At 35.2% G+C, this 6826-nt stretch overlaps 1 non-coding gene across 1 annotated transcript; it reads right to left on the bottom strand.

The window, feature by feature from the left end:
* Positions 1-5392: 5392 nt before the first annotated feature.
* Positions 5393-5466, bottom strand: TRNAN-AUU (transfer RNA asparagine (anticodon AUU)). Its single transcript has one exon. It is a non-coding gene; the product is annotated as a tRNA-Asn (tRNA).
* Between the last annotated feature and the right edge of the window lie 1360 nt (positions 5467-6826).

Below are 6826 nucleotides of genomic sequence, written 5' to 3' on the forward strand. Positions count from 1 at the left end.
TCCCTTTTATGTGTATATAAGTAATTTTCCTTAGTGTTGTATAGTTATAATTTACATTTGAATTTGTTATTCTTGTAATTTGTAATATTGGTTCACTTATCGCTTGCATATTCATTGAGTGTAACTTCTAGCCTTGTATTATTTTGTAATTATTATTTAGTATGTTCGCATTATTTTACTCGACTTGTGCTTGTATAACTATATCCATTTTTATTAGTGTTCTTTAAATATTAGTCTGTAAAATTGTATCAGCTTCTTTTGTTTCTGGCTAAGTGGAAGAGAAGGCCTGATGGCCTTAACTTCGCCAGAATAAATAAATAGATATTATTATTATTATTATTATTATTATTATTATTATTATTATTATTATTATTATTATTGTTGTTATTATTATTATTATTATTATTATTAAATAAGTCTATAAAATATACGTACATATCCTCCAAAACCAATAAACCGTATTGCCTTCTTGCGTTGTATGCTTTTATATTTTTTAGCTCTTTTTTACAGTACATGCAATGCATTTTAACAACAGTAACCTCACTAGACGTTTTGATTTATCTAGAGAAAATCAAAACTCGAGTGGGATTTAATTGACTATTACACGATTAGAAGAAAGTATATAAAGATTAGAAGTAACGAAGTACTCCAATACAATAAAATATTAATTGACTTACGAAAATACAAAACTGTCTTCAAATTTGTACCATCTCAACATTATAAATATTACGCTAGATGCATGCTAGATGGCAGTAGTGAGCAATGCCTTCAAGGTCGAGAAGTTCTCGATCTATTATACACGATGGCAATGTTACTAGTCAAGAAGGCTTTGTTGATTCAGTTTCATTTTTATTAAAATGCAACATTCCACTTCAATTATCCGAATCCCAGTAATCAACGTCACTTGACAGATGATTTTTCAATAAATCTTAATATTAAACAATTTCTGATACGTGACTATCCATAATATCATATAGCAGAAGCTATAACATAACATAACTAATATACACAAGTGTTAGAAAAGTTTTAATTAACGACGATGACATAAAAAATAAACATGAATAATTTTAAAAGGAATAATTATTGAATGTACAATTTTCAAATTTGAATGTGGTTGGTGGTTCAATTGGTGTTATATTGGACGTGTGCGTAATAGAAGCGGAACTCGTTGATTTAGGCCTACATGGTGTATTCAACTTATTCAGAATTTCCGAATGAATAATTTTAAAAGGAATAATTATTGAATGTACAGTTTTCAAATTTGAATATAGTTGGTGGTTCAATTGATGTTATATTGGACGTGTGCGTAATAGAAGCGGAACTCGTTGATTTAGGCCTACATGGTGTATTCAACTTATTCAGAATTTCCGAATGAATAATTTTAAAAGGAATAATTATTGAATGTACAGTTTTCAAATTTGAATATAGTTGGTGGTTCAATTGATGTTATATTGGACGTGTGCGTAATAGAAGTGGAACTCGTTAATTTAGGCCTACATGGTGTATTCAACTTATTCAGGATTTCCGAATGGTGCTCTTCATTTATTTGTAAATCGGATTTCAGAAGATGCATAGGTATGATCAGTGATTTTTATTAATTCTTGTTCTTGAATGCCATTGCGAGTCATATTTGAAACTGCTGTGCATCAACTGGAGTGGTTTGTAATTATATATATATATATATATATATATATATATATATTTTTTTTTTTTTTTTGACGTCCAGACCAGCGCAGTTTCAAATGTTGGCAAACAAGGAAACAAATGCTAGGGACGCGATAAAATTAAACAAATGCTAGGGACGCGTTAAAATTAAACAAATGCTAGGGACGCGATAAAATTAAACAAATGCTAGGGACGCGATGAAATTAAACAAATGCTAGGGACGCGATAAAATTGTGCGATAAGCAGCAATGATTGGTTGAAATACGTCCTTTCGTACCGTTTTATTGGTCAAAAGTAGTGTGACGTACAGTAGTAAGAGTGTAATAGTCATGTTTAAACATCATGAAATAAGCATTATCCGATTTTTTTCGAAATATTCGAAGTCTTGTTTTACCAGAAACGTCCATGTCGAACCCTTACAGTCGTATAGTACACCACTAACTGTATTACAGATGTTCAGGAGTGTTAAACAAACTGCGTTCAGAAATCCGTAACCGATGAGTGATGGCTACCTGTCATGCTCCTCTTGGGTATGAGTGGCAGGAATGCCCTTGGCTGGCCTACATTATTATTAGGAGACCAAGGAAGAGGAAGCATAATAAATTCACACTTAAACCAAACATAGGAGTTTTCTTCGCTATCTCATAGCTGAATTTCAGCACGAGCAAATACCTGTAAATATGATTTGCGTTTCAAATATTTTACAATTTATAGCCTATTCGTGCATTCCATTTTTTTCAGGAATTATCTCTAACTTATGAACTTTAGTCATTGAACATTCTGTATGTGAAAGGGAAGTAAACATGCCTGTGAACTGTAGCTATAGTCTGTTTTTTCAGTAGGTTATTTTACGACGCTTTATCAACATCTAAGGTTATTTAGCGTCTGAATGAGATGAAGGTGATAATGCATTTCATGAACTATAACTATAGTCTGTGCATTTTGAACTGGCGGATCAAGGTCATTTCGTCTCCTCCACGCTGTACCCCTTCTCCTAAAAGTACGGTCACATGTCGCTACTTTTGCTGTGCAACTTTTGTACTGCAGCTGCAAAAGTTGCGTGTCGTGTTCACACGTAAGCCAAAAGTAGCGCGCTGCACGCTACTTTTCGTGCTGCGCAACCCGAGTGTTGCAAAAGTTGCAACTGGAGGTTGCGAGTCTGTTCACACGCAAGGCGCTACTTTTGCAGCCGCAGTCATGCTGCAGGTTTCCATCTCCGTGTTGACTTCACAATATACATTTTGTGGTTATGTTCGCATTATTAATAAACTCATGCGAAAGCTTACTTATCTATTATTTGCTTTTCTGTCCTAACTAGTATTCAGAAATTGGCATTATTTTTACTATAAAGCTTTTGAAAACGCCTATATACTTGAATGATAACCAACAGCATATTCACGTAATCAATGTTGGCAACCCTCCTGTTTGAAACCACGATACGGAAAATTAAAAAAAAAAAAAAAAGAAAAAGAATTACATCGTCAGCAAATATGCTTAGACTGTGTTATGTATTTAATAACTGTTACAAATAATTTATTTTCTTCACATCTAACAAAATATATCCAAACAATAAAAGTATCATTGGCACATTTGGGTTGCAACGTTGCAACCGCAGCAAAAGTTTCAACAAAACCAATACCAAAAATGCTGCGGCTGCAACCCTGAGAACCCTGTTCACACGCCGCTACTTTTAAAGCTGCGCGCAGCATGAAAAAGTAGCGGACAGCAGGTTCTGCAGCCGCTACTTTTCGAGTTGCACCGTTGTTCACACGTCGCAGTACGACAGTTGCGCTGTTTTTTGTACTGCAACGCTGCAAAAGTAGCGACGTGTGACCGTATCTTAAGTTCTGGCTGGTCCCCTTCCTCTCTAACATGTCGCGCCACTGGTCCAGCTGACTTTTCTTGACGAGAACGGTCCAGGAGTGGGGGTAAACACGCATAGCAAATGCAGTCCATTGCTAGACCTTGAGCCGCCAGTTCGAAATGTAGAGATTATAGTGGCCTTACTACAGAGTGATTTATATAGAACTGACACATTTCTTTCTTTAATTATTCCGTTGGACATTCATTCAATGACCCAATTTTAGCAACAAATTAAGCAGAATGTTCTGGAGTTTCGATTCCTTGTCACTAGATGCGCAGATGTTTATGTTTTATTCCTATTGTTGGCAGCTGTTTTCGACATTTTGTGTCAACGTGAAAATGCAGTACACATTAAATCAACGACTCTTCCTTGTGAAGCAATACTGGATTACGAATTCAATTACAGCTACTCAAAGGGCATATCAGAGAGAATTTGGTGTTCGCAATCCTCCCAAAAGAAACACAATACTGGGACTGGTAAACAAATTGGAAACAACTGGATCTCCGGTGAGTGAAAAGGGCAAGCATCGTTTATCTAGGCTTCCCACGGTTGTTGTTGACGTAAGAGCACGACTGGAGTAGTCACCCAAAAAATCATTAAGACGTTTGTCGCAGGAGACAGGGTACACCTACTCAATGTGTCAGAGAGCCTAAAACCATATAGGGTTACGGTTGTTCATCAGCTACAGGAACCAGATAAGGATAAAAGATTGAATTATTGTCGTTGGTTTCAGACGTTCAGTGTGCAAAATCCTGCCATATTGTCTATCACATGGTTCACAGATGAAGCATGGTTCCATTTATCCGGTTATGTGACGACCGAATAATTTCCAGGAACCTGTGGCCACCGAGATCTCCGGATTTGACAACGCCGGACTTCTGTCTATGGGGTTACTTAAAAGACAGGGTTTACGCCACACGTCCCCAGACATTGGACGATCTGAAGCACAACATCACACAGGAGATTCAAGCTAACAACAGAGTCCTCCAGCGAGTGGCCTGTAACATGGAACGACGCGTTGAGTTGTGCCTTATGCAGGATGGAGGACATTTTCAACATTTGCTATAGAGGTAAATAATCTCCCAAAATTCCTCTACATTTTAGGTATAATAAGTTGTCGCTAGCACAATTCGTTTTGAAACAATTAATGAAAGAAATGTGTCAGTTCTATATAAATCACTCTGTAGAACAACAGCTATGAAATAAGCTCTGCTATTCCTTCTTTGAGCTCATATCATCTTTACAATCTAAAGAGATCGTTCAGTCAAAATAGAGACATTAATCAAAGCGATTTGCTTGGTTGTGAATTAATGACCGCATATTACTAACACCGTTGTATTACCTTGGCGGCAAGAGAAAATATATTTACTGTAATAAAGTTAATGTATTGTTTTTGTTGCTATTTATCATAACTTTGATAGTGGGTTTTGTTTTTGTGATTCCTAGAGGGGACAGATCCCAGTGACAGGATATTTGATGGATCAGTGCGCAGGTTAAAACAAAACCGCCCCTCGATGCCACGTGTTTACTTCGCCCCCATTTCGCTAAGTGAGGTGAATAGACCGAAACAGAACGCAGATTATCAATCACACAGCGCAAGACAGCCTGTAATTAAATATGTCGCCTTCACCTACGAAAGGTGTGGATGAGAAGATTGTGTTCATGCTTATAACATGTACAGGGTGGCTCATAGTGCTTGAAAACTTTTGAGATATCGTTACATGACTATTTTTGTAATCATCGTTGTTGTAATGAGCACTAATACACACGATCGGAATCATATTTTGCTATTTTTATTCTTCCTTTTCATCTCCATATTTTATATCATCAAAATCTTTTGTGAATAATTTCAAGAAAAAATTCTTCCAGGGCCGGGTTTCGATCCCGGGGCCCTTCGATTAATGCACGAATGCTCTACCGACTGAGCTACCCCAGGAGCTGTACACGACACCGTCACAATTTTTCCTTTCTATCCACACAACTCAAATGGGCTGACCAGACGCCAGAACCCAACTTTGAGTGTACACAAATTCTGTGTGACTTAAATTGTGGCTTTCTGTTAACGTACCTACAACAACGAATATATTATGCAAATCTGGCTTTCAGGTAGTAGTTCCCTGTAAAACAGGTTTGAATAATTTCAAGGAAAAATTATTCCGGGACCGGGTATCGATCCCGGGACCATTCGCTTAGCGCACAAATGCTCAACCGACTGAGCTACCCCAGGAATAATAATAATAATAATAATAATAATAATAATAAAAATAAAACAGTGTTGCATTGAAGTACCAATATGTCTGGATATATGAATCACATGGAAGAATTGCTCATTTCCTTGTATCAAGAATGAGAATGAAATTATTGTATAGGCTACCTTACTATTGCTACTATTGAAATCATTCCAAATGAAAAATTAGTTAATGAAATTTTATAATTTAAAATTAATTAATTTAATCAATAAAATTATTTCTGGAGTGCAAGTTTTTCCACCTACTTACCTTATGTAAAACTGCAAAAAATGAAGATACAATCAATTACAAATGTCATGCAAAATTTTATATCTTTTGTTCCAGGAATTTTAGAGATTCCAGTGTCTTACATGTAAAGTTGTTTTAATTTTTGTTTATATTTTCAACCAGAATTAATATGTATAGTGTAATCAAACTATGTAGGCCTAACCAATTTCATTAGGCCTATACTTTCGGATATATTTATTCATTATGCTACGGTAAATTTACATGAACAATTTCATCCAGATATCTTTGATATTTCCAGAGAGAGAAAATATAAAAAGTATATATGTTGAAAATTTTGAATATTTATTCATTATGCTGTGGTAAAATTTACATGAAAATTTTCATGCAGATATCTTTATTATTTCTCAAGAGAACAAATAGAAAGTATATATGTTGAAGACATCCTGAAATTCGTGAACTGAAACGTGTGCTGTATGATGAAAAACAGTCTATGTTACGTATAACTCCAGCTAAGACATGGTTCTTAAAGCTTAAAGACATTGAACTTTCTTTAAAAAAAATACAACAAATGTTTAGGTGATCTTATATATCATCCCATTCAATACTCTAACGACCACAGTCATTGATTTGTGTTTATAGCTCTCTTTCTCTAAGAATAAAACAAAACGCCTCGAACTTGTATGATGAAGCTGCTTACAGAGGAAGAAAAATCATGTAATGAAAAAAAAAGTGTGAACACATTAATTGGAATTTTTTTACAGCTGTTAAAATTGTATTTGCTCTTTAATTTCTTTATTTTTTAATAAAAGTATATGGGGAA

This window comes from Periplaneta americana, chromosome 7 (genome assembly GCF_040183065.1).
Source record: "Periplaneta americana isolate PAMFEO1 chromosome 7, P.americana_PAMFEO1_priV1, whole genome shotgun sequence".
In the NCBI taxonomy this organism is placed as follows: domain Eukaryota; kingdom Metazoa; phylum Arthropoda; class Insecta; order Blattodea; family Blattidae; genus Periplaneta; species Periplaneta americana.